Here is an 18217-nt window from a genome sequence, read left to right as displayed (position 1 = left end):
GAAGGCTGGCGAGACTGGCTGATTTGGGAGACTGGCTGATTTGGAAGGCTGGAGAGACTGGCTGATTTGGAAGGCTGGGGAGATTTGGGAGACTGGGGAGATTTGGATGAGTGGATTGACTAGGGAGATTTGGGAGGACTGTGGTTATTTGGGATGACTGGGGAGATTTGGGGAGACAGATTCTGAAGACTGCTGAGATTTGGATGACATGGCAGATTTGGGAGACTGGGCAGATTTGGGAGACTGGGCAGATTTGGGAGACTGGTGAGATTTGGGAAGGCTGGGGAGATTTGGGAGACTGGAGACTGATGAGATTTGGGAAGACTGGTGAGATTTGGAAGACTGGGGAAACTGGAAGACCTGGTAGACTGGGAGATTTGGAGAGATTTTGGAATAATAGAGAATTGGGAATCAAATCAAATGTATTTATATAGCCCTTTGTACATCAGCTGATATCGCAAAGTGCTGTACAGAAACCCAGCCTAAAACCCCAAACAGCAAGCAATGCAGGTGTAGAAGCACGGTGGCTAGGAAAAACTCCCTAGAAAGGCCAAAACCTAGGAAGAAACCTAGAGAGGAACCAGGCTATGTGGGGTGGCCAGTCCTCTTCTGGCTGTGCCGGGTGGAGATTATAACAGAACATGGCCAAGATGTTCAAATGTTCATAAATGACCAGCATGGTCCAATAATAATAAGGCAGAACAGTTGAAACTGGAGCAGCAGCACGGCCAGGTGGACTGGGGACAGCAAGGAGTCATCATGTCAGGTAGTCCTGAGGCATGGTCCTAGGGCTCAGGTCCTCCGAGAGAGCGAAAGAAAGAGAGAATTAGAGAGAGCACACTTAAATTCAAACAGGGCACCGCATAGGACAGGAGAAGTACTCCAGATATAACAAACTGACCCTAGCCCCCCGACACATAAACTACTGCAGCATAAATTCTGGAGGCTGAGACAGGAGGGGTCAGGAGACACTGTGGCCCCATCCGAGGACACCCCCGGACAGGGCCAAACAGGAAGGATATAACCCCACCCACTTTGCCAAAGCACAGCCCCCACACCACTAGAGGGATATCTTCAACCACCAACTTACCATCCTGAGACAAGGCTGAGTATAGCCCACAAAGATCTCCGCCACGGCACAACCCAAGGGGGGGTGCCAACCCAGACAGGATGATCACATCAGTGACTCAACCCACTCAGGTGACGCATCCCTCCCAGGGACGGTATGAGAGAGCCCCAGTAAGCCAGTGACTCAGCCCCTGTAATAGGGTTAGAGGCAGAGAATCCCAGTGGAAAGAGGGGAACCAGCCAGGCAGAGACAGCAAGGGCGGTTCGTTGCTCCAGAGCCTTTCCGTTCACCTTCCCACTCCTGGGCCAGACTACACTCAATCATATGACCCACTGAAGAGATGAGTCTTCAGTAAAGACTTAAAGGTTGAGACCGAGTTTGCGTCTCTGACATGGGTAGGCAGACCGTTCCATAAAAATTTAGCTCTATAGGAGAAAGCCCTGCCTCCAGCTGTTTGCTTAGAATTTCTAGGGACAATTAGGAGGCCTGCGTCTTGTGACCGTAGCGTACGTGTAGGTATGTACGGCTGGACCAAATCAGAGAGATGGGTAGGAGCAAGCCCATGTAATGCTTTGACAGGAAGCCAGTATAGGGAGGCTAGCACTGGAGTAATATGATCAATTTTTTGGGTTCTAGTCAGGATTCTAGCAGCCGTATTTAGCACTAACGGAAGTTTATTTAGTGCTTTATCCGGGTAGCCGGAAAGTAGAGCATTGCAGTAGTCTAACCTAGAAGTGACAAAAGCATGGATTCATTTTTCTGCATCATTTTTGGACAGAAAGTTTCTGATTTTTGCAATGTTACGTAGATGGGAAAAAGCTGTCCTTGAAATGGTCTTGATATGTTCTTCAAAAGAGAGATCAGGGTCCAGAGTAACGCCGAGGACCTTCACAGATTTATTTGAGACGACTGTACAACCATTAAGATTAATTGTCAGATTCAACAGAAGATCTCTTTGTTTCTTGGGATCTAGAACAAGCATCTCTGTTTTGTCCGAGTATAAAAGTAGAACGTTTGCAGCCATCCACTTCCTTATGTCTGAAACACATGCTTCTAGCGAGGGCAATTTTGGGGCTTCACCATGTTTCATTGAAATGTACAAAATCAAATCAAATTTTATTTGTCACATACACATGGTTAGCAGATGTTAATGCGAGTGTAGCGAAATGCTTGTGCTTCTAGTTCCGACAATGCAGTAATAACCAACATGTAATCTAACTAACAATTCCAAAACTACTGTCTTATACACAGTGTAAGGGGATAAAGAATATGTACATAAGGATATATGAATGAGTGATGGTACAGAGCAGCATAGGCAAGATACAGTAGATGGTATCGAGACCAGTATATACATATGAGATGAGTATGTAAACAAAGTGGCATAGTTTAAAGTGGCTAGTGATACATGTATTACATAAGGATACAGTCGATGATATAGAGTACAGTATATACGTATGCATATGAGATGAATAATGTAGGGTAAGTAACATTATATAAGGTAGCATTGTTTAAAGTGGCTAGTGATATATTTACATAATTTCCCATCAATTCCCATTGTTAAAGTGGCTGGAGTTGAGTCAGTGTCAGTGTGTTGGCAGCAGCCACTCAATGTTAGTGGTGGCTGTTTAACAGTCTGATGGCCTTGAGATAGAAGCTGTTTTTCAGTCTCTCGGTCCCAGCTTTGATGCACCTGTACTGACCTCGCCTTCTGGATGATAGCGGGGTGAACAGGCAGTGGCTCGGGTGGTTGATGTCCTTGATGATCTTTATGGCCTTCCTGTGACATCGGGTGGTGTAGGTGTCCTGGAGGGCAGGTAGTTTGCCCCCGGTGATGCGTTGTGCAGACCTCACTACCCTCTGGAGAGCCTTACGGTTGAGGGCGGAGCAGTTGCCGTACCAGGCGGTGATACAGCCCGCCAGGATGCTCTCGATTGTGCATCTGTAGAAGTTTGTGAGTGCTTTTGGTGACAAGCCGAATTTCTTCAGCCTCCTGAGGTTGAAGAGGCGCTGCTGCGCCTTCTTCACAATGCTGTCTGTGTGAGTGGACCAATTCAGTTTGTCTGTGATGTGTATGCCGAGGAACTTAACTTGCTACCCTCTCCACTACTGTTCCATCGATGTGGATAGGGGGGTGTTCCCTCTGCTGTTTCCTGAAGTCCACAATCATCTCCTTAGTTTTGTTGACGTTGAGTGTGACGTTATTTTCCTGACACCACACTCCGAGGGCCCTCACCTCCTCCCTGTAGGCTGTCTCGTCGTTGTTGGTAATCAAGCCTACCACTGTTGTGTCGTCCGCAAACTTGATGATTGAGTTGGAGGCGTGCGTGGCCACGCAGTCGTGGGTGAACAGGGAGTACAGGAGAGGGCTCAGAACGCACCCTTGTGGGGCTCCAGTGTTGAGGATCAGCGGGGAGGAGATGTTGTTGCCTACCCTCACCACCTGGGGGCGGCCCGTCAGGAAGTCCAGTACCCAGTTGCACAGGGCGGGGTCGAGACCCAGGGTCTCGAGCTTGATGACGAGCTTGGAGGGTACTATGGTGTTGAATGCCGAGCTGTAGTCAATGAACAGCATTCTCACATAGGTATTCCTCTTGTCCAGATGGGTTAGAGCAGTGTGGTTGAGATTGCATCGTCTGTGGACCTATTTGGGCAGTAAGCAAATTGGAGTGGGTCTAGGGTGTCAGGTAGGGTAGAGGTGATATGGTCCTTGACTAGTCTCTCAAAGCACTTCATGATGACGGAAGTGAGTGCTACTGGGCGGTAGTCGTTTAGCTCAGTTACCTTAGCTTTCTTGGGAACAGGAACAATGGTGGCCCTCTTGAAGCATGTGGGAACAGCAGACTGGTATAGGGATTGATTGAATATGTCCGTAAACACACCGGCCAGCTGGTCTGCGCATGCTCTGAGGGCGCGGCTGGGGATGCCGTCTGGGCCTGCAGCCTTGCGAGGGTTAACACGTTTAAATGTCTTACTCACCTCGGCTGCAGTGAAGGAGAGTCTGCATGTTTTGGTTGCAGGCCGTGTCAGTGGCACTGTATTGTCCTCAAAGTGGGCAAAAAAGTTATTTAGTCTGCCTGGGAGCAGGACATCCTGGTCCGTGACTGGGCTGGATTTCTTCCTGTAGTCCGTGATTGACTGTAGACCCTGCCACATGCCTCTTGTGTCTGAGCCGTTGAATTGAGATTCTACTTTGTCTCTGTACTGACGCTTAGCTTGTTTGATAGCCTCGCGGAGGGAATAGCTGCACTGTTTGTATTCGGTCATGTTACCAGACACCTTGCCCTGATTAAAAGCAGTGGTTCGCGCTTTCAGTTTCACGCGAATGCTGCCATCAATCCACGGTTTCTGGTTAGGGAATGTTTTAATCGTTGCTATGGGAACGACATCTTCAACGCACGTTCTAATGAACTCGCACACCGAATCAGCGTATTCGTCAATGTTGTTGTCTGACGCAATACGAAACAAGTCCCAGTCCACGTGATGGAAGCAGTCTTGGAGTGTGGAGTCAGCTTGGTCGGACCAGCGTTGGACAGACCTCAGCGTGGGAGCCTCTTGTTTTAGTTTCTGTCTGTAGGCAGGGATCAACAAAATGGAGTCGTGGTCAGCTTTTCCGAAAGGGGGGCGGGGCAGGGCCTTATATGCATCGCGGAAGTTAGAGTAACAATGATCCAAGGTCTTTCCACCCCTGGTTGCGCAATCGATATGCTGATAAAATTTAGGGAGTCTTGTTTTCAGATTAGCCTTGTTAAAATCCCCAGCTACAATGAATGCAGCCTCCGGATAAATGGTTTCCAGTTTGCAAAGAGTCAAATAAAGTTCATTCAGAGCCATCGATGTGTCTGCTTGGGGGGGGTATATATACGGCTGTGATTATAAATTAAGAGAATTCTCTTGGTAGATAATGCGGTCTACATTTGATTGTGAGGAATTCTAAATCAGGTGAACAGAAGGATTTGAGTTCCTGTATGTTTCTTTCATCACACCATGTCACGTTAGCCATAAGGCATACGCCCCCGCCCCTCTTCTTACCAGAAAGATGTTTGTTTCTGTCTGCGCGATGCGTGGAGAAATCCGTTGGCTGCACCGCCTCGGATAGCGTCTCTCCAGTGAGCCACGTTTCCGTGAAGCAAAGAACGTTAGTCTCTGATGTCCCTCTGGAATGCTACCCTTGCTCGGATTTCATCAACCTTGTTGTCAAGAGACTGGACATTGGCAAGAAGAATGCTAGGGAGTGGTGCACGGTGAAAAAAACAAAAAACTGCATAGTGTCCTAGGAACACGAAGCGAGGCGGCCATCTCTGTCGGCGCCGGAAGTTTCCAGCTGTGTGTCGTCCGCATAGCAGTGAAAGTTAACATTATGTTTTCGAATAACATCCCCAAGAGGTAAAATATATAGTGAAAACAATAGTGGTCCTAAAACGGAACCTTGAGGAACACCGAAATGTACAGTGATTTGTCAGAGGACAGACCATTCACAGAGACAAACTGATATCTTTCCGACAGATAAGATCTAAACCAGGCCAGAACTAGTCCGTGTAGACCAATTTGGGTTTCCAATCTCTCCAAAAGAATGTGGTGATCGATGGTATTAAAAGCAGCACTAAGGTCTAGGAGCACGAGGACAGATGCAGAGCCTCGGTCTGATGCCATTAAAAGGTAATTTACCACCTTCACAAGTGCAGTCTCAGTGCTATGATGGGGTCTAAAACCAGACTGAAGCATTTCGTATACATTGTTTGTCTTCAGGAAGGCAATGAGTTGCTGCGCAACAGCCTTTTCTTCTAAAATTTTTGAGCGGATTGGAAGATTCAATATAGGCCGATTTTAGTTTTTTATATTTTCTGGGTCAAGGTTTGGCTTTTTCAAGAGGGTTTATTACTGCCACTTTTAGTGAGTTTGGTACACATCCGGTGGATAGAGAGCCGTTTATTATGTTCAACATAGGAGGGTCAAGCACAGGAAGCAACTCTTTCAGTAGTTTAGTTGGAATAGGGTCCAGTATGCAGCTTGAAGGTTTAGAGGCTATGATTATTTTCATCATTGTGTCAAGAGATATAGTACTAAAACACTTGAGCACGTCTCTCTTGATCCTAGGTCCTGGCAGAGTTGTGCAGACTCAGGACAACTGAGGTTTGAAGGAATACGCAGATTTAAAGAGGAGTCTGTAATTTGCTTTCTAATAATCATGATCCTTTCCTCAAAGAAGTTCATGAATTTATCACTGCTAAAGTAAAAGCCATCCTCTCTTGGGGAATGCTGCTTTTTAGTTAGCTTTGCGACAGTATCAAAAAGGAATTTCGGATTGTTCTTATTTTCCTCAATTAAGTTAGAAAAATAGGATGATCGAGCAGCAGTAAGAGCTCTTCGGTACTGCACGGTACTGTCTTTCCAAGCTAGTCGGAAGACTTCCAGTTTGGTGTGGCGCCATTTCCGTTCCAATTTTCTGGAAGCTTGCTTCAGAGCTTGGGTATTTTCTGTGTACCAGGGAGCCCTTTGCGGGATGCACGTGGGATATGGTCACTAGTGTAGCCAGGAGGTGAGGCCTCATTTAACACAGTAAATTCATCAGGCTTAAGCCATGTTTCAGTCAGGCCAATCACATCAAGATTATGATCAGTGATTAGTTCATTGACTATAATTGCCTTTGAAGTAAGGGATCTAACATTAAGTAGCCCTATTTTGAGATGTGAGGTACCAGGATCTCTTTCAATAATGACAGGAATGGAGGAGGTCTTTATCCTAGTGAGATTGCTAAGGCGAACACCGCCATGTTTAGTTTTGCCCAACCCAGGTCGAGGCACAGATATGGTCTCAATGGGGATAGCTGAGCTGACTACACCGACTGTGCTAGTGGCAGACTCCACTAAGCTGGCAGGCTGGCTAACAGCCTGCTGCCTGGCCTGCACCCTATTTCATTGTGGAGTTAGGAGTTAGAGCCCTGTCTATGTTAGTAGATAATATGAGAGCACCCCTCCAGCTAGGATGGAGTCCGTCACTCCTCAGCAGGCCAGGCTTGGTCCTGTTTGTGGGTGAGTCCCAGAAAGAGGGCCAATTATCTACGAATTCTATCTTTTGGGAGGGTCAGAAAACAGTTTTCAACCAGCGATTGAGTTGTGAGACTCTGCTGTAGAGCTCATCACTCCCCCTAACTGGGAGAGGGCCAGAGACAATTACTCGATGCCGACACATCTTTCTAGCTGATTTACACGCAGAAGCTATGTTGGAATGATGGGGATATTTGTGGAGACTGGGGATACTGGGAAGAATGGGGACGGTTGGGCAGATTTTGGAAAACAGGAAAATTTTGGGAGATTTAGGAGACTGGAGACTGGGGAGATTTGGAAGACTGGTGTGACTGGGTAGACTGGGGAGATTTGGGAGACTGGGCAGTTTTGAAATACTGGGGAGACTGGGAAGATTTAGAAGCCTGGGAGACGGGAGATTTGGAAAGACTGTTATTTGGGAATACTGGGGAGATTTGGAGAGACTGAGATTTTGAAGACTGGGGAAATTTGGGAGACAGGGGAGATGTGGAAGATATGGGACTTTTGGAAGAGTGGGTTGTAGATGTTTAAAACTGTCCCAGATGCTAATATACAGTGCCTTGCGAAAGTATTCGGCCCCCTTGAACTTTGCGACCTTTTGCCACATTTCAGGCTTCAAACATAAATATATAAAACTGTATTTTTTGTGAAGAATCAACAACAAGTGGGACACAATCATGAAGTGGAACGACATTTATTGGATATTTCAAACTTTTTTAACAAATCAAAAACTGAAAAATTGGGCGTGCAAAATTATTCAGCCCCTTTACTTTCAGTGCAGCAAACTCTCTCCAGAAGTTCAGTGAGGATCTCTGAATGATCCAATGTTGACCTAAATGACTAATGATGATAAATACAATCCACCTGTGTGTAATCAAGTCTCCGTATAAATGCACCTGCACTGTGATAGTCTCAGAGGTCCGTTAAAAGCGCAGAGAGCATCATGAAGAACAAGGAACACACCAGGCAGGTCCGAGATACTGTTGTGAAGAAGTTTAAAGCCGGATTTGGATACAAAAAGATTTCCCAAGCTTTAAACATCCCAAGGAGCACTGTGCAAGCGATAATATTGAAATGGAAGGAGTATCAGACCACTGCAAATTTACCAAGACCTGGCCGTCCCTCTAAACGTTCAGCTCATACAAGGAGAAGACTGATCAGAGATGCAGCCAAGAGGCCCATGATCACTCTGGATGAACTGCAGAGATCTACAGCTGAGGTGGGAGACTCTATCCATAGGACAACAATCAGTCGTATATTGCACAAATCTGGCCATTATGGAAGAGTGGCAAGAAGAAAGCCATTTCTTAAAGATATCCATAAAAAGTGTTTAAAGTTTGCCACAAGCCACCTGGGAGACACACCAAACATGTGGAAGAAGGTGCTCTGGTCAGATGAAACCAAAATTGAACTTTTTGGCAACAATGCAAAACATTATGTTTGGCATAAAAGCAACACAGCTGAACACACCATCCCCACTGTCAAACATGGTGGTGGCAGCATCATGGTTTGGGCCTGCTTTTCTTCAGCAGGGACAGGGAAGATGGTTAAAATTGATGGGAAGATGGATGGAGCCAAATACAGGACCATTCTGGAAGAAAACCTGATGGAGTCTGCAAAAGACCTGAGACTGGGACGGAGATTTGTCTTCCAACAAGACAATGATCCAAAACATAAAGCAAAATCTACAATGGAATTGTTCAAAAATAAACATATCCAGGTGTTAGAATGGCCAAGTCAAAGTCCAGACCTGAATCCAATCGAGAATCTGTGGAAAGAACTGAAAACTGCTGTTCACAAATGCTCTCCATCCAACCTCACTGAGCTCGAGCTGTTTTGCAAGGAGGAATGGGAAAAAAATTCAGTCTCTCGATGTGCAAAACTGATATTGACATACCCCAAGCGACTTACAGCTGTAATCGCAGCAAAAGGTGGCGCTACAAAGTATTAACTTAAGGGGGCTGAATAATTTTGCACGCCCAATTTTTCAGTTTTTGATTTGTTAAAAAAGTTTGAAATATCCAATAAATGTCGTTTCACTTCATGATTGTGTCCCACTTGTTGTTGATTCTTCACAAAAAATACAGTTTTTTTATATATCTATGTTTGAAGCCTGAAATGTGGCAAAAGGTCGCAAAGTTCAAGGGGGCCGAATACTTTCGCAAGGCACTGTATGCATATTATTATTAGTAAAACGGTTTGAATGATGTCTGTGAGTATAACAGAACTCATATGGCAGGCGAAAACCTGATAAAAATCCAACCAGGAAGTGGGACATCTGAGGTTTGTAGTTTTTCAAAGCTTGGCCTACCGAATACACATTGAGATATAGATGATGTTGCACTTCCTAGGGCTTCCTCTAGATGTCAACCATCTTTAGAAACTGGTTTGAGGATTCTACTGTAAAGGCAGAGAGCATTGGTCGCATGACACGCGCTCCTGACAGTTACTTCTCGTTCCAGTGCTTTTCTGAAGACAAAGGAATTCTCCGGTTGGAACATTATTGATGTTTTATGTTAAAAACATCCGAATGATTGATTCCATACATCGTTTGACATGTTTCTAAAGGACTGTGACATGAAATGTTTCTAAAGGAAGTGCCTGCGCCTCATGAAGATGGATTACTGGGCTGAAGACGCTAACAACAAGTGGCTATTTGGACATAAAGGATGGAACTTTATGGAACAAATCAGTCATTTATTGTCGAACTGGGATTCCTAGGAGTGCCTTCTGATGAAGATCAACAAAGGTAAGTTCATATTTATGGGGTTGTTTCTAACTGTTGATTCTAAAATGGCGGATATTCCTCTGGCTGTTTTGGGTTCTGAGCGCCGTTTTTTAAAAATCTGTCACAGCGGTTTCATTAAGGAGAAGTATAGCTTTAATTCTGTGAATAACACTATCTTTTATTAATGTTTATTATGACTATTTCTTCAAAATCACCGGATGTTTTGGAATCAAAACATTACTGCGCGTAAGGCGCCAATGTAAACTGAGATTTTTGGATATAAATATGCACATTATCGAACAAAACATACATGTATTGTGTAACATGATGTCCTATGAGTCATCTGATGAAGATCATCAAAGCTTAGTGATACATTTGATCTATATTTCTGCTTTTTGTGACTCCTATCTTTGGCTGGAAAAATGGCTGTGTTTTTTTGACTTGGCGGTGATCTAGCGTAATCATATGTTGTGCTTTAGCTGTAAACCTTTTTTGAAATCGGTCACAATGGGTAGATTAACAAGATGTTTATTTCATTTGCTGTATTGGACATGGTAATTTGAAAGTTACATATTTCAAAAATATTTTTGAATTCTGCGCGCTGCCTTTTCAGCGGAATGTTGTCTGGTGCGCTAGAAAGGTTAACATTTGTCTTAGACATTTGTATTAAGAATATTGCTAGTAGTAATAATTTGTCATACAGTAAATAGTTTGTCTGGATTTCCTGAAGCAGAAATGTCCTAAACTAAACTGTTCTGTCCTCTCTCAAGGTTATGGCGAAGATGACCACAGATGGTATCTCGATGCACGGAAGGGATAATTCAACCAAGAAAGTGAGCCTCAACACCTCTAACCATCTGAAGTAATAGCAACAATGGCGTTCACCTCTTCTTCCTGAGTCCAAGCCAGAAACCTGTACACAGCATCCAGTTGAAGCTATCAACTGACCTTTCTCTCATGCCTTTTCTCTCATGCCTTTTCTCTCAGGAGTGCGACATGAGTCCACGTGGAGTGAGCATGGAGAGAGAACCTGTCCAAACTTCTCTCATGCTGCTTGTCTACTTGGTAGGAAAATGTACAAGACATAATGGACCGTAAAGGACAGTGGCGGCTCAGGTGGGTGATTTGTCTGCTTGGGAAAATCAGATCATTATCAAGGGCCATCCACTTTGAACATGTGCCATTGGGAGGACAAACTGAAATACTATCTAAAGAAGAAAATGAAGAAACGGCAGAAGAATGAGTGCTGGGGGAGGGGTTAACCATGCTCGTAATTGATTTAGGCTTGTCCAAAATTGTTCATTTGGAGTATCAGGTTAATTGTGGAGGTCTGCAAACTGCATAGTAATTTAGACAAAAAATGCATTGAGATACCGATCTGTCATTAACAAACAACTCGCGTCAAAAGCTCCAGCTGTAATGTCATTGCCAAAATCCATAAATGAAATAGTGTAATGAAGCATACAGTGCATTCGGAAAGTAATCAGACACCTTCACTTTTCCCCATTTTGTTACGTTACAGCCTTATTCTAAAAAAAGTATATGTTTTTTTAAATCCTCATCAATCTACACACAATACAACATAATGACAAAGCAAAAACAGGTTTATAGACATTTTTGCAAATTTATATAAAAAAAGATACCTTATTTGAATAACTATTCAAACCCCTTGTCATGAGACTCAGAATATTGCTCAGGTGCATTGTTTCCATTGATCATCCTTGAAATGTTTCTACAACTTGATTGGAGTACACCTGTGGTAAATTACATTGATTTGACATGATTTGGAAAGGCACACACCTGTCTATATAAGGTCCCACAGTTGACAGTGCATGTCAGAGCAAAAACCAAGACATGAGGTCGAAGGAATTGTCCGATGATCTCCAAGACAGGATTGGGTCGAGGCACAGATCTGGAGAAGGGTACCAAAAATATTCTGCAGAATTGAATGTCCCCAAGATCACAGTTGCCTCCATCATTCTTAAATGGAAGACGTTTTGAACCCAAAATATTCTTCCCAGAGCTGGCTGCTCGGCCAACCTGAGCGATCGGAGAAGGGCCTTGGTCAGGCAGGTGAACAAGAACCTGATGGTCACTCTGACAGAGCTCCAGAGTTCCTCTGTGGAGATGGGAGAACCATCTCTGCAGCACTCTACCAATCAGGCCTTTTGTAGAGTGGCCAGACAGAAAACCACTCCTCAGTAAAAGGCACATGACAGCCTGCTTGGAGTTTGCCAAAAGGCACCTCAAGACTCAGACAATGAGAAAAAATATTCTCTGGCCTGGTGAAACCAATAATAAACTCTCTAGTCTAAATGCGAAGCATCACGTCTGGAGGAAACCTGGCACCATCCCTACAGTGAAGCATGGTGGTGGCAGCATCATGCTGTGGGTTGTTTGTCAACGGCAGGGACTGGGAGACTAGTCAGGATCGAGGGAAAGATGAATGGAGCAAAGTACAGAGACATCCTTGATGAAAACCTGCTCCAGAGCGCTCAGGACCTCAGACTGGGATGAAGATTAATCTTACAACAGGACAATGACCCTAAGCACACAGCCAAGACGAAACAGGAGTGGCTTCGGGACAAGTCTCTGAACGTCCTCGAGTGGCCCAGCCAGAGCCCGGACTTGAACCCAATCAAACATCTCCGGAGAGACCTGAAAATAGCTGCAGCAAAACTCCCCATCCAACCTGACAGCTTGAGGGGATCTGCAGAGAATAATGGGAGAAACTCCCCAAATACAGGTGTGCCAAGCTTGTAGCATCATACCCAAGAAGACTCGAGGCTGTAATCGCTGCCAGAGGTGCTTCAACAAAGTACAGAGTAAAGGGTCTGGACACTTATGTAAATGTGATATATATATATATATATATCTCTTTTGCAAAAAATAAATAACCAGTTTTTGCTTTGTCATTATGGGGTATTGTGTGTAGATTGAGGGGGGAAATGATTTAATCAATTTTAGAATAAGGCTGTCACGTAACAAAATGTGGAAATAGTCAAGGGGTCTGAATACTTTCCAAATGCACTGTATGTGTAACTGTATGAAAAGAAGGTCTTAAGTTACCTATAAAACCATTGCAGTAGAAAGTTGTAAGTGCTATGGAAACTATCTGAGTCTACAGATCCCTTGTGTGTATTTTAGATAGTTCAACCCAAAGTAAAGGGGTTTGAAAACATGAGGTGTCTGGTTTTATGTTTTAATTCCGCCTACTTCATAGAAGAACCTCCTTTTGATTAGAATATATATAATACCTTAAAATGTTACGATAATTTCAGAGTATTACGAGGAGGGAATGTGAAGGTAAATGTTTGTGCTTTTCTAATAACCAATTTGGCTGGGTTCATGCAAGTGACTGATTGATCGTGCTGGGAGGAATTCTCACTATCAGTATAGGCAATTTGGCAGTACGCCCAGAACATTGTTTTGAGAAGGGAAAGGGATATCTGTTTCCAGGTCTAAGCTAGGAGAGAAGAAGCCTCATGAGGTATTGGTCGGTCACATGTATGAACCAAAAGTTAATGATAAATTATGAATGTCATTCATGCAAATATAACTTGTCTGTGTAAGCAGTATATAAGAACTAACAGGACTGCCCTGATGGAGCTCCTGACTGACGTGTACTATGGTGCATTGATTTTTTTAGAACCTCTCCTGCTTGCTGTTAATAATGATTCATTTAAGATTGACTGCAGGTGTCCCTGGTGGTAATTTCCACGACAGCAGCAATAACTAATAATGATTTACCTAGTGTCATTCAAGAGCTGTCACTATAAGGATATATATTGTGACTGTTCACTTAGTGATCCCTTCGCGTAACGGGATTGATTTAACACCCAGTGAAATAGCAGCGCGCCAAATTCAAAAACAGAAATACTCATAATAATAATTCATAAATAATACAAGTGTTAAACATGGGTTTAAAGAAGAACTTCTTCTTAATCCAGCCACAGTGTCAGATTTCAAAAATACTTTATGGCGAAAGCAAACCATGCTATTATCTGAGGACAGCACCCCAGCAAACATACACATGAAATTCATAATTCAACCCGCCAGGCACAACACAAAAGTCAGATATAACATATAATGTATGCTTTACCTTTGAAAATCTTCTGTTCATTTTGTTCGATAAATTCTGTCGTTATATATCCAAAATGTCAATATATTTGGTGCGTATGATTTAGAAAAATACACCGGTTCCAACTCACGCAACATGACTGACTACACATTATCTAATTAGTTACCTGCAAACTTGATCCAAACATTTCAAACAACTTTCCTAATCCAACTTTAGGTATTTTAAACGTAAATAATTGATACAATTTAAGACTGAATAAACTGTGTTAAATACCATAGGAAAACAAAGTGGAGGGAGCTTTCAGGTCATGCGCCTCAACCACAACAGTACACTTCACTCAAACCTCGTTCTGAACAGGGCTACTTCTTCATTTCTCAAAGGAAAAACCTCAACCAATTTCTAAAGACTGTTGACGTCCCGTGGAAGCGATAGGAACGGCAAGCAACTGCCTTAGAATTCTAGATTTCCCTTTAATAACCATTTAAAAGTGACCTAAAAAAATGTATTCCTGGATGGTTTGTCCTCTGGGTTTCACCTGCCAAATAAGTTCTGTTATACTCACAGACATCATTCAAATAGGTTTATAAACTTCAGTGTTTTCTATCCAAATCTACTAATAATATGCATATCCTAGCTTCTGGGCCTGAGTAGCAGGTAGATTGCTTTGGGCACACTTTTCATCCGGACGTGAAAATAGTGCCCCCTAGCCTTAAGAAGTTTTAAAGGGGTTTTTTCGTCCATTTTTGGACATAAATTCATATCTACCCATTGATTCTTGAAGAACATAACTTGTTTTTTCAACTGTCTTACCCCATCAGAAACCAATATATAAGCTTGTTTTACTCCAATGTTTGTAAACAAAGTAAATGTAAACAAACACTATATAGCCTCAACATGGTTGAAATTATAATTTTGATATCATAGATGGTCAGTCATTTTATGATGCCAAAATGCATCATACTGACTGTATTTATGTATTTTGAAAGTTATATCTTAATGTTTATTGCTGACTTGCAAAATATATTGGTACTGTATCAACAATGGTCTAGGGTAATGAAACGAATAGAAAAATATAGTTTTCTGTGGAGTTTTCCTTTAAAATACTTGGACGCTTCTGCTTATTGTCACTTGCTCAGCTGTGTAGGCATACTGTTGCAAGCTAAGTTAGGGTTAAGTTTAGAAGTTAGGGTTGAGTTTAGGAGTTAGGTTAAAGGGTTAGGGTTAAGGGAGAGAGCTAAAAGAGTTAAGGTTAAGGGTTAGCGAACATGCTAAGTAGTAGCAACCTTTGGGTTGCTAGATGTTCTTGTTATACCCTGCCATGACGTTAGCCTGTTGGGGAGGTTTATGACCCCCATAAATACCTTTCCCCTTTTTCCTCTCTCTACTCTACCGATGTGACTATTGAAAATCCCTTTGTTTTTTTTGTTTTTTTAAATTTAATTTTTTTTTTTACCCCAATTTCGTGGTATCCAATTGTTGTAGTAGCTACTATCTTGTCTCATTGCTACAACTCCCGTACGGGCTCGGGAGAGACGAAGGCTGAATGTCATGCATCCTCGGATACACAACCCAACCAGCCGTACTGCTTCTTAACACAGCGTGCATCCAACCCGGAAGCCAGCCGCACCAATGTGTCGGAGGCTACACCGTGCACCTGGCAATCCTGGCTGGCGCGCACTGCGCCCGGCCCGCCACAGGAGTCGCTGGTGCGCGATGAGACAAGGAGATCCCTACCGACCAATCCCTCCCTAACCCGGACGACGCTAGGCCAATTGTGCGTCGCCCCACGGACCTCCCGGTCGCGGCCGGTTACGACAGAGCCTGGGCGCGAACCCAGGGACTCTGTACTGCAGCGCCCTTAACCACTGCGCCGCCCGGGAGGCCTGAAAATCCCTTTGTTAACATTGAGAGTCTGGTAATATCAAAAGGTGGGAAACTAAACCATATTTCGGTAATCCAACCAGTTGAAAATATGCATTGGTTCTTAATGAATATGATGTCAGATAAGTTGGCGTCTGAGACATTATTACTGATGATAGGACAACATAAACTGTATCTTGTAAATTCTACACATTCTAGTTATCAGATTCACATGGAATTGTTGTGCAATTTAAATATTTAAATATCAAACTATTTGTGAAAAGACGAAATGTAATTTTAGCTAATAAAGGAGAGAGTTGGTTGTCATAGAGTAAACTCTGCTCAGTCAGAGGCCCCGCCCAAGTGAACAGATTTTGGTTGTAAACTATGAAACACGCCCTTCTTTCACCACTGTATAAACCCTTTGATGAAAATTAAACTTCCTGTTCCAAGGACGTGAGGACTTGCGGTCCCCGTGTTGAAAGGACAAAGACCACCTACAGAACTAAGCCAACCTCAGCAAGAACCTAACGAAATTAGTATTGAATTTCAATGTGAAGGTGACGATCGACACGCCGAAAGGACGAATTTCGACTATACCAGCCAGAATATTGCACGAGCTTAAAAGTATGGCAACCTGGTATGAACTTTGAACTCCTATTCACTCTAGAAGTGATACCCACTCCGCCCTCTAAACGTGGGCTAGGAGAGGACGGCCAGAGTATCCATCTACCACACGATGACGGTACTACCAAGTAGCCGTTCTATTCTTCAAAGGACAACCTGGTCTACGACCAACTGATCGAAGTGCAGCTCAGAGTAAATATTTATTGCGTTTTCTTTTTCCAAATGGGCAGTTATTTAGAATGCATAAAATACTGTATTTACGATAGCATAGCTGCCTACGGCTTGATAGAAACACAAAACCCTTTTTGTTCTTCAGTCTTCCTGCTCTTTCATTCAAACCCAACCCCCTTTCTTGTGTAACCAGCCGTCATATATGTTCCGTCCGCTAGGGACGTTTTCCTTTATGACATAATTTGTAATCAATGTATGATCCATTCTGTGTAGATGTAATTCTGTGGGATTATTTAGGTATTTAGTAAATAAATAATTAAACCAAATGTTGTATTGCTGATTTAACTTGTTAGCCAGGGTTCGTGAAGATAACCAAGAATTTACAACTTTCAGATGAGACTAAATAAGGTGACGATTAAATATTGACTGCTATTGAGGTAAAAGATTACCAGGTCTTTAAGAGTTTATTCGGAAGATAACAGCTCTATAAACATTATTTTGTGGTGCCCTGACTTTCTAGTTAATTATTTATCTGATTAGCTTAATCAGGTAATATTAATTACAGAGAAAGGATTTTATAGAATAGCATGTCATATCACTTAATCCGGCATAGACAAAGACATGACAACCCCTACTCATCCACCCCGACCAGCCACCCTGCTTTAGTGTTTTTTAAGTAACCATCTGTCGTATGTAACCATATCAAACGTAAAATAGCATATTATTTTGAGTGTCCTATATTTACATTTACTATGTTACGTCTAGTCTACGAGACCAGGCTATTAATTTTCGCATGGTGGGCAGTTGTCACGTATGAGTTATGACACTAGGAGGCTATTTCAACCCTTTCACATTTTTTGCACATCCCTCTCTAAGGTGTTGAGGTTGGTGATTATAGATCTTCCTCTGGGAAATGAGGAAGGCAACCTTTCTATGTCAGCATACCCCTAAAATACAGATTGGGGATCTGAGGAAGACAACCTGCCTGTGTCAGCATACCCCTGAGATACAGATTGGGGATGTGAGGAAGATAACCTGTCTGTGCCAGTGTACCCCAGAGAGACAGAGGCTCATTATGCTTCAAAAATATTCTGGGTTTATCAGAGGTTCTAAAGCTACATCAAATATATCAATTTGATATATAACACATAGATAAGTAACAAGGTATTTTGAGAAGATTAAACATTCTGACATTTAGCTAAATACTGTTTTAGTAGTGCCATCTAATTAGAGACAATGAGCCAAGTCACCAGGTGTGCATTATTTGTTCCACATTTTAATCTGGATGCTTTAATAATATGAAGGTAGTGCAGAAGCTTGATATCAGCGCATATTTATTGCCTTTGTATTGCACTACAAGCTTATTTTTTACTTGTGCACTGACCTGTGTTTTCAGTGTTATTATAATTCATACATTTTTGAAAGCTTGCAAGGATTAATTGTTCTCAGACAAAAATAAATTTGTTGGTCTGGTTGACAACTGCTTTAACCAAATATGCTCTTTGAGGTACACTGCACACAAAGGCCAGTAATTTGCATCCTCTGAGGGATGCACAGTCTCCATTGGCAAACCAACGCACCTGAACAGGTGGTATCATAGCTGAAATAAAGAGGAAATTATACCCTGCCTGCACCTG

General features: G+C 43.0%; 1 protein-coding gene across 6 annotated transcripts in view; it reads left to right on the top strand.

Moving 5' to 3' along the window:
* The window catches only part of LOC110492475 (coiled-coil domain-containing protein 71), a 57377-nt gene extending 40471 nt beyond the window's left edge, over positions 1-16906 (top strand). For 2 of the 6 annotated variants that reach the window (XR_016487447.1, XR_016487450.1), the window contains 2 exons: positions 10612-10674; positions 10829-13533. The gene's annotated coding sequence lies outside the window, so the exon portion shown is untranslated. Of the gene's footprint in view, positions 1-10611; positions 10704-10828 lie in introns of all 6 variants that reach the window. The other 4 variants (XR_016487449.1, XR_016487448.1, XR_005036569.2 and 1 more) reach the window with 3 other exon arrangements.
* The last annotated feature ends 1311 nt before the right edge of the window (positions 16907-18217 follow it).

Source organism: Oncorhynchus mykiss, chromosome 16 (genome assembly GCF_057628025.1).
Source record: "Oncorhynchus mykiss isolate SJ-2025 chromosome 16, ASM5762802v1, whole genome shotgun sequence".
Classification (NCBI taxonomy): Eukaryota; Metazoa; Chordata; class Actinopteri; order Salmoniformes; family Salmonidae; genus Oncorhynchus; species Oncorhynchus mykiss.
This window is presented reverse-complemented; position numbering and strand designations above follow the sequence as displayed.